The following is a 10,973-nucleotide window of genomic DNA, read 5'->3' on the forward strand; positions in this document are numbered from 1 at the left end:
TCAAGGCCTAATATTATTCAACCTTTTTTTTTCATAGCCTCAAACAATGTCTTCAGATAATTCAGGTAAAAGCAAGCCCCATGGAGGTGTCATTCCATACAGACGCTTTGAGCTGTGCTCTCCGCCTCTCGGTGACTTTGAACCTCACGTGTTGGGTGAGCATCTTGTTCTCTAGGGGATACTCTGGGAGCTGTTTTCACTTCGACACAGGACAATGAAACCAGATTCTCTGCCTTTAGATATGTGTTTGTTTCCAGCTCCACCAAGCTCTATGCCTTCTGTTTACCATCTATCAAGGCTGAGTGGGAGGTGGTAGCGTGCCCAGGTGTGTCCCTGACCTGTGACCCATGGGTTTTGACTTTGGAGCCAGAGATCTGGGCTAGCCCTTACCTTATGGGTGGGTGCTACGGAACCGAGGAGAACGCTTTCATCAAGAATTTGGCAGGAGAGACTTTCCCGGCCCTGGTTCCTTCCAGAATAATGCTGGCCAGCATCATCGAATGATAATGAGGGCTGGGATGTTCTTCGAGTGGACGGAGAACCAGAGAAAGGTAGCGAGAACTATTCCCTCGGGGGGGCTCTCACTCCTCAGAGCTCTGATTTAGGCGCCAGCAATGTCTCCGCCAAAGCTTGCATCACCCTTGCTTCATGGCCTCCCCTGAGTCTCTCTGTGAGGATTCTTCTCCAGCAGACTGTTCAGTAGCTCTACCAGCTTCAAGTTCAAGTCTCCGATTCTTAAGCCAGTCTTTCCAGCCAGTACATCCTTAAGGGTCCTTCCATATTTCCTACGACATCTACACTCAGTAGCAATTGTGTTCTTTCCAGAGTTGTTAGGCTTAGCTGGTGGGGCTGGTGATGGATGGATTTATATACTGGTGTTTGTTCAGATGTTACCTTTCCCACGACCACTTTCTCCTCTTCCTCCTCCCGCCTGCTCTCCCCACCTTCCGGGTACCTGGCAGGGAGTGGACATCTGGCTAGTGTTTGCAGATCTATTGTTAACTCTTCTTCCAATTCTTAAAGAAAGCAAAGCCTTGGGCTGGGAGATGGAGCATCAGGATGTTAGTTCAGCCCCCTTGAGCTAAATAGTGGTGGCACCTTCTTGCAACCCCAGTGCTGGGAATGTGGAGTAAGCAGATTCCTGGGGCTTGCTGGCTATCCAGCCTAGCCTAGTTGGTGAGTTCCAGACCAGTGAGAGACCCTTTCTCGAATCAATAGGGTAGATGATGCTCGAGGAAAGAACACCCGGGGTCGTCCTCGGTCTCGGCAGGCGTATGCACTTGCACACTTGTGTCTACCTGCACACATGAACATGTACACACTTGTTCTGGCACAGAGAGCAAAGCTTGGACTTGAGGGTGTCGGTTGAAGATATGAATGACTTCCACAAACCTTGGCTGGCTCTGTATCACAACAATTGCTGGAGGCCATGCGGACCATGGCTTCTGTAGCCCACGGGACTCTGGCATCTTGGAAACTGGCATGTCTTTTTGCCTCCACGCTATCACCATGAGAAGATTTATGCTATGTCCTGAGCTAAAAACAATTTATTCTTTCAATTTTTACTGTGCCATTCAGAGGACACCTGGCCCACACCCATGTGTCTCCTCTTCCAAGAGACAGGGCCAATTTCTACATGATACCCCCATATCCGTTCCATAACCATCCTGTGTGTGTTCCTGTGGTCTTTTCACGTCAGGTGCTAGCAAGAAGAGCCCAGCAAGTTGACCTGATTCTGTTTTGTGATCATCTGAGAAACCTGCAGGGTTTTTGTGAAAAAGGAACAAAACTCCAGCCTCCTCAGACGATGTTTATAAACCTTAGACAATCAAAATCAACAACCAGGGCTGCTACCATTTCTACCATTTCTTCTCTCTCCTTCCTTCCTTCTTCCTGTTGGCCAGTTCCCTCCTGCCCTGGACTCTGTGTGCCTTCAGCAAGGACAGTCACTTACTGGGATCTAATTTCAGTCCTTCAAAGGTTAATTTATCCTTTCCAGGCTATGTACTCATTTAAACCAAAATTGCCCAGCTACTAGCCTTCTTGATCGCAATTACATCCAAAGGAAGCAGACGAGTGAGCTTCATGTATTGGTAATAGCCTTCCTTTCTAGGTTTTTCCTTAGGGATAAAGTGGAAGGGTAAAATTAGTCACATTAAGCTAGAAAAACAGTGAACAAAATACATATTTTATACATATATTTAAAAATCCTCCTGCTACCAATTACAGCCTTTATTAGGAACAGGTATTTTCATGTCTTTATACTAAGCAGAGCAAACCCAAATGAATGGCTTCTTAAGTGGATCTTTTACATAAATACTCAAGTCCATTTTAATATCTAATAATAGTGCCTGCTTAAGTCTTCACATTTTTGCATAGCCAGCAGGAAAACTGTTTGATGTTTTAATTATGTTCCTGAAAATGCTGAACGGGTTATAGAAAGCAATTTAGAGAAAAATTATTTTAATTCCTTTTTTCTTTATTGTTGGTGTTGTGGGGAGAAAGACATTTTCCACATCCTATTAAAAATCTTCCTGCGTTATAAAATGCTATCTTCTGATAAACTACTCTCAATAAGCCAAGGGTTTACCTCTTTTGTAAGTATTTTGACTTGGGGGTAGTGGGGTCTAGAATATTAAAAAAAATAAAATAAAAAATAAAAAAAGGAATGAAGACCACAGAGGAAATGTGTTCCAAGGAGGGGGGATATGAAAATGGAGCATGCCTTGCAAGAAAGGGAGGAAGAAAATCTTTTAATTACATTTAAAATTAGCCAGAACCTTGTGCTTGTCCCAGAGAGATTCCTGGGAGGGCTGGAACGTTTCTGATGAACAGGCTGATGTAATCACTTCAAAAGACCCACCTGGAAGTCTGGACTTAGGAGGAGGCGATGGGGACATTCCGAGCTAGAGCCTGCTGGCCCCAGGTCATTCTTCTGGGCAGGAATCAGGAAAGTGGTCCCCAAGGAGAGAGAAGCACTGAGAAGGGAAGACATTTCCAAGGAACGGAACCAGATGTACAAGCTACAGGGAGGCAGATGGGATGCAGGAAGGGGGCTGAGCGGGCTGGGTCTGAAGTTCAGTCTCTCTTCCCTCAGCAGAAAGAGACCCGGCCTGTGGAGCCGGGCACTCAGGTGATATTAAAGCTGTCTTCACAGTGGCAGATATGAGGTACTAGGAAGATTTGAGGGAAATGCTTCTCTGGCAGGATGTGGTCCCAGCAGGTGTCTCTGCCTAAGCTTCAGGTCAGGATCCTCTTCTGGAAATCAAGTCACTTTCTTCTCTTCTTTCTCCTGTTTTACTTCCTCTTCCCTTCCCAGGTTCCCCTTTGTCACCCACTTCCCCCCTGTTCTCCTAATCACTTTGCATTCTACAATAACCGTCCCAGCGACTCAAAGTTAGAACTCAGATGCTAATTAAAAACAAACAAACAAAACCACAAGCTCCCCAGATGGTGTGCACTTAGTGTAGAAAACCAGAGTCAGCCTGACTCAGAGGATAACTGCCTGTGGGCCTGTGAAACACAGATTCCATCCCCTTATCCCAACCCAGCCCAAGACCCCGCCTTTCTCAACAGGCCGCCAGAATGACCCAGAGGCTGGCGTTTCACAGTAAGACTGTGATTGCTCAGAGCATGTACAGACTTTGCTATACCTCTCCAATGCTGTACCTGCCAATCCTTCCCAAACAGGTCCATCATCTGGGGATCAAGTTTTCAACCATGAGCTTATGGGGGGCACTTTCATTCAAACCCCTGCAGCTGACCAGGTAATGGAGATGCTGCCTCTATAAGTCCTTGTGAACTGAACAGATGAATGCATGTACAGCCTGGTGTTTCTGAGTCTAAACTAAGAGACACCCTTGAAGCCTCTGAGAGGGAGGGAGAAACAGACAGAGACCAAAAGACAGATAGAAAGACTCCAATTGAGCCGGGCGGTGGTGGCGCACGCCTTTAATCCCAGCACTTGGGAGGCAGAGGCAGGCGGATCTCTGTGAGTTTGAGGCCAGCCTGGTCTAGAAGAGCTAGTTCCAGGACAGGAATCAAAAGCTACGGAGAAACCCTGTCTCGAAAAAAAAAAAAAACCCTCCAATTTTAGGACCCTCAAACCTGCAGTTGTTCAAGTATCATATAAAATGGTACAATTTTTGCATAGAATTTATGCATGTCCTTCTATAGACGGTAAATCACTGCTAGCTTCCTTATAATACACAATGTACTATAAACAGTTGCCAGACTTTATTGTCCCGGGGAAATGGCAGGATGAGAAAGCCTGCACAGATTCTGTGGCTATTTTTTTTTTTTCTTCCCAAATACTTTCAACCCTTGGTTGAGTGAATCCAAGGTCACAGAACCTGAAGATTGGGAACCCAAAGATAGCGAAGGCTGATTGTCCTCATTACATGGACAGGAGCTTAAGTGGATGTCTGCTCCTGGGGCAGAGGCCATTAGCCTGATGACCTGTGTTTAGAGTGCAGGCTGATCCTGGTCTTAGCAGACATTTTCTCCTGTTTAGCTGGAACACAGTGGGGGCACCTCGTACTCAGCTGGATGTGAAGAAGCACTGGCGTGCTCTTCCTTCTTCCTTTCAGTTTGCTTCGTGTTGTCTTTCTTTGGGGTATGTTTCTGTTGTACCATTATTCAGACCAGAAAGGAGGCTAGATTGTTCATTTATTTATTAACTATTGATTGTTATAATTAGCCTCAGTTGTCAACTTGGCACACCTGGGACATGGAAACCTCAGTTAAGAAATGCTGTCATCATATTAACCCATGGGCATGTGTGGGGGACATTTTTGTTAATTTCTAGGTAATAAAGGAGGACCCAGGATACCACGGGTAGTATCATCCCCTAGGCAGGGGGCCCAGCCTTTATAAGAAACTGGCTGAGTAAGCCAGGAGTGTGAGCCAATGAGCAACACCGCTTCAGGCTCTCTGCTTCAGTTCCTGTCGTCACTTCCTGCTGTGGCTTTCCTCCCTGTATACCAAGCAAACCCTTCCTTCCTAAGCCGCTATTGGTCATAGTGTTTAGCTAGAACACTGAGAAGTCCCTAACTATGTGCAGTCATCCTGATGTGAGCTTGGAATAAGCAACTAAGTTAGACTCTACCCTGGGTGTCTAAACCATCAGGGCATTGCTGCTGGTAAACTTGGCTCCGTTATGTTCTGTTACCTTATTTGGTACAGATTGGAAACGTCTGCCTTCTTGATGCCCCATGTGCCCTAGAGATGGTGGAAGAAACTAACAGTGCTGAATTCTGATTGAATTCTCTTACTGTAAGGGAGTCATTTTGTAGCAGTTCTATAAGATGTGTGCAAGTTTGCCCACCCTACAGGTGAGAAAATATGAAAAGACTAAGAAACACATACAAAGTTATGTAGCGAGTGGGCATCAGAGTCAGTATTTGAGCACTATTATACCACAATAATGTAAATGTCTCATTATAGTAAGTTATCCATCAGAGAACAGCTGAAGGTCAAAGGAAGGTTAGAGCTAGAAGGCAATCAATAATTATAATTATCATGGCTCTCCTTTTGGCTAGTCTTAGTTACTATGGTCAAAGTTATACCATGATCAAAGGAACTTAAAAAAGAAAGCATTTGATTTGGGGCTCACAGTTCTAGAAGGCTAGGGTCCATGACCATTATGGCAAGGACCACGTCATCATGTAGACAGGCATGGAGCTGGAGTCATAATTGAGAGCTCACATCTTGACTCACATATACAAGGCAGAGGAATGGACTTTTGAAACATTAGAACTTGCCCCCATTGACACACTTCCTCCAGCAAGGCCATACGTCCTAGTCTGTCCTAAACAGTTCCACAACTGGGGACCAAGCACTCAGACATATGAGCCTACGGGGACATCTCATTCAAACCACCACTGCAGACCAGGCAACATAGGTGCTGTCTCCAATATACTTGCTGACTGAAAAGATAAATGCCTTTATGAAGAGCAGGCATTTCCCTTCCTCTCCTTAAATCTCGTAAGTTTTCTAGATCAAGAGAGACCCAAGGTCTCTTAAGACCTATCCCAGATAGTAAATTATTAATCTGTTGTACCAACAATGCATCAACCATTTTCTCTATGTAGCATTTAACTTAAATTCCAATATAATCATTAAAATGGAAAACCAAGTTTAGAGAAGTGAATTCACCCGAGTAGTGATTGGTTGAGCCAATGGACATCCAAGTTCAAGGCTCCAACTTCAAAGTCCAAGCTGTCATATTGCACCACACTGCCTTTGTGGAAGCTTTGGGAACATCTCCCTGTAAGATGTTTGGATGCTGTCATGGACGCTGTTGGGTCCTCTGCACGCAGCCCTCATGAATACTCCTGGAGACCTTTATGAAGGGTGCCTTCTGTCACCTCACTTCTCTTTGGGAAGATGGACTGGAAGGGCAAGTTGACAGTTAGGCTCTCTTATCCCTTTAAAGAGCAAAGTGGGGGGGGGGGCTGAAGAGATGGCTCAGAGGTTAAGAGCACTGGCTGCTCTGCCAGAGGTCCTGAGTTCAATTCCCAGCAACCACATGGTGGCTCACAACCATCTGTACTGAGATCTGGCGCCCTCCTCTGGCGTGCAGGCATACATCGAAGCAGAATGTTGTATACACAATAAATAAATAAATCTTAAAAAAAAAAATAAAGAACAAAGGGGCTTGTAGCATGATGGGCCTGCTTTTTGGGGTTTCTGTCCTGCCTGGTCCTTGTTATGCCCAGTTTTTGTAGTCTTTAGGTTCCAAAGAAAATCACAGAGATCTCCATAAACTGATTGGCCCATTAACTCAGGCTTCTTGTTAACTCTTATAGCTTATATTAACCCATTATTCTGATCTATGTTAGCCACATGGCTTGGTACCTTTTTCATCAGGGCAGGTCACATCTTGCTTCTTCCGTGGTCTGGGCAGGACTCGGGAAAGAGCTTCCTGCTTCCCAGAATACTCCTGTTCTTATTGTCCCACCACTACTTCCTGTCTGTTTTTTCCGCCTATACTTCCTGCCTGGCTTTCGGCCAATCAGCATTTATTTAAAATATAATTGACAGAATATAGAATTGTCCAGCTCCAGGGGCTTCCACTGAGGTTGGGTTCCCTAGAGAGTTTGGTTGATGGTGAGACAAGTTTGCCAACATGCCCTGGTCTGAGAGCTGGCTGGACTGTGTGAATTTAGGGCTCAGATAAGCAGATGTGGCCCATGTTGGTGCTCCTGCAGGTTTGAGTGTGGAGGCAGGATGCTCCTGAAGACTCGGGAGTGAACCTGACCAGGTCACCTTCTAGAAGCTCAATGTCAAAAGGAAGACAAAAGACCTAGTATGAAATCATAGCTCTGCTACTGTTTTTTGTTTTTTTTTTTTTAAGATTATTCAGTGCCTACCACATGCAGATTGCGTGGCACTAAGGACATTTAACTATTGTTACTCAGTGGTGTAGAAATGTGACTGCAATTAATGGATTACAGAGGGGGTCTAAAAGGGAGGGGACATGTTGGCTGGTGCGGCCTGGGGTGCTTGGAAGGTGTGCAACAGGGGTTAGTCATCAGGGGATGCAGAATCATGTCAGTATTTTAACAACTGTCCCGTCACGCAGGTGCATAATGACTGAGTGCAAGCTAGCTGGTGTCTGGCACCTTGCTAGGTGCCGGGAAACAACTGAGAAGCAGAACAGACTTCATCTTATTGTCTAGGGATGTAGACTGTCTTCACTTCATCCCACTAATGAGCACATGATTATAAACTAAGATGGATGTTCACAAGGAGAGACTCTTGGCCGCGAGAGTATGAAATACAGGAGCTTCACCCCGTGCCAGGTCGTAGCTGACTTCCCCAAGGAGGCTTAGCAGCCAGTGCCTGCAAATGAATTAAGGAGGTGCCTAGACCTTGTCACAAATGGGACGTCCCTGGAGTGGGAGAGAATGCAGCATATCAGAAAAGAGAAGAAAGTCAGTGTGCCCAGAGCCAGTAGAATGAACATAGGGAGGGTCCAAGATGGCGTGATGGGCTCACAAAGGGGCTAGGTGGGGCTTGGTGAATGCTGGGATTTAGGGCTCTAGGGCTGGCACTACTGATGCTCATTTGTTTGCTGTCCCCAAACCTTCACCCTAGGAAGTTCCTTCTGCCCTACCACCCCACGAAAAGGCACATGTGAGGATCCCAGCTATCTAGCAAGTCTCAATGACAGTGACTAGTTTATCTGGAAGGCTTGGAGATCTCCCCAGACCTGTGAGTGTCTGAGAGTGGAGACTGCTGGGAGACTCGGTGAGAGAGGTAGCTGGTCGGAGCCTGGCTGGCTGGAAACTCATCTAGCTTGGAATCATTGGGGACATATCTTCTCAGCCTTAGCAAAAAACTGGAGAACCAGAGCTCAGCCTGGGCTACTTTAACCCAGGTCTGTCCTTACTGGGCACACAGGGGAGTGGAGTGGGTGTTTATTAATGTATTTTTGCCAGAGGCTTTGGTTCTCCAGTAATACCCCAGAAGGCAACCCTGCTATGCTGCGGTGGCTAGGCCCGGCCTCTCCCCTTTCCCTTTTATCTTACTCAGTGCATAAATCCATTAGCATGGCTTTTTCTTGAGCAGCCAAGATGTTAGGGCCCATCACTCAAGTCATCCACATGGCATTTCAGCCTTTCACTGGAAGACAATTGTGGCTTCAGTCAAAGCCCTCTTGACAGGAGAAAATGTGAACCGAGGACAGAATAATGCGGCCAAGTGCTTGCTGTCCCTCTGCAGAATGGGACTGTGTGTGCCATTACTTCCCAAATTGTCCTGCTGAAAGAATTCGCTTGTTTACATCTCTTTACGCCCCAGCATTTAACCTTGGGCTCTGAAGACTCTCTCCCCTTCCTCCTTTTTTCCGTAGCAATTATTTCCTTTGTGGCCTTCATTTTATGTAATTACGGTGGACGGTCATCACGCAAGCATTTTGCTGAGCGGCATGGCAGAAATGAGCTCCCATTCCTTCTGTCCTGGGAACCGGTGTGGATCATGTACTGACTTGACTCATTTGGGTTTTCTCAAGGGTTTTTCCCTCCCAAATGAAATGGAGAAGCTATGGACCTAAAATCTAACACACGGGAAGGGGCATCAAATTGTGATGTACTGTGATTTTTATCTCTGAGTGCCGTGTCAGCAGACGTGACACAGAAACCAAATCACAGTTACCAATGTTGGGATCATGCGTGGGTGGCTTTTAGCCTATGCAGGCAGGTGTTTATATTTTAAAAATGTATTCTGGAACATTCCAAACATCTGGAAAGAGACAGGATGTTGCTGGTGGGGACGTGAAGTGGTACAGCTCCTTTGGAGTGACAAATTGTTGACTTCTAGAATGTGTAAACATAGAGTCGCCATAGGATTTAATATGCATCTTAGGCATGCAGACAAGAGAAATGAGGGCTTTTCTGTGTGCAGAAACGCTTACACTGCTGCTCATAACAGCACCAGTCAAAGTACCCCAAAGTAGAAGCAGCCTAAATGCCCACAGACGATGAATCAATACCCATAGAAGAGGACATTTTGCCTCAAAAGAAGCCAAGTGTTGATATATGGGACAACACAGCTGAACCTAGAAAACAACGTGAAAGAGACCAGATGCATCGTGTAATTGCACTTGGGTGAAATGCCCAGAATGAACAGACCTGCAGAGGTAGAAAACACGCTCATAGATTTAGGGAGTAGGGTAGAATTGCGAAATCATGGCTAGGAGACATGGGGTTTTGGAAGCGGTAATTAAAACTCGGCTCTGAAGATGGATGCTTGACTTCAAATATAGCAAAGGTCACCGAGTGACATGCTTCAAGTGGGCAAGGTGCATGGCTTCCAAATTATCCCTCAATAAGACTGTTAGAACAGAATAAAATGTGGAGTAGCTAGGTGAAGCTTGGACTTCAAGTTCACAGCTTCACGAGTGACCAGCCTCAGGCCAGGCTTGTACGGCCTCAGAGTTTCATACTTCCCCTTCAGTCAGTACCACTCCTCCTTTATTTTAATATGAATTCCTGAAAAAACGAGGACTCCCCCCAAAAAGGGAGGAATCATTAATATACCTAAACATTTAACTATAATTATCAATGCTGTTGAATATATGTTATCCACAATGCCATCTGTCTTATATTTTTACAGTTGTTTAAGTCAGCATTCAGATTAGGTATATATCTTAATTTCTTTTCTTGTTGCTATGGTAAACCATTCTATCAGAAGTAACTACATGGAGAAGTGGTTTTAGCTCACAGTTTGAGGTGCATGGCAGGAAGCCATGGAAGCGAGAACGTGAAGCAGACAGTCGCATTTTCTACAAGTAGAGAAGAGCCATGCTTACCCTCTTTCCCCATTTCACAGTCTGAGATCCCTTCAAGGGGAATGGTTCCATCCACAATTACACCGGGTCTTCCCACATCAATCAATGTACTCATGATAACCCCTCTAGGCATGCCCAGAGGCCCAGCTCCCAAGTGGTTCTGTATTACATCGACAGTGAACACTAGACATCCCAGTACGCATCTTGAAAAGGTTGAACTATTCCCAAGTGTCTTTTAAGCCATAGCTATCCTTTCCTTCTAACCTCATGTAAAGTATTTAAGAAACTAAGCCCTTTGTCTCAGACAGTGTCCCACAGTCAGGAGTACACAGATAGATTCCCAGTTGCACGGCCTAATGTGTTTCTCTGTGCCCTGGTGTCTATTGTCAGAGCCTGCACCTGCTTCATTCGTCCATCAGGAGGAAGAGCTCCCTAGCTTTTTCTCTGTGGTTTTAGTGGCTTGTGACCTCCAGGGTTTGAGTCTGTAGGTGCATTGGGATAGTGGAGCATTTAAAAAGCAAAAAGAATGTGGATGATCCCTTCCCCACATACGAACTGGAGCTGAGCTTCTTCATCTCATTTTTCTTCAGTCACTAGAAACTTGTCCTGTCTTGAAACCGTCTTGAGCTTGAGAGAGGAGCACTGGTCTTGGGGACCTTGCCCTGCAGCTTCTAAAACC

Source organism: Microtus ochrogaster, chromosome 8 (genome assembly GCF_000317375.1).
Source record: "Microtus ochrogaster isolate Prairie Vole_2 chromosome 8, MicOch1.0, whole genome shotgun sequence".
NCBI classification, from domain to species: Eukaryota; Metazoa; Chordata; class Mammalia; order Rodentia; family Cricetidae; genus Microtus; species Microtus ochrogaster.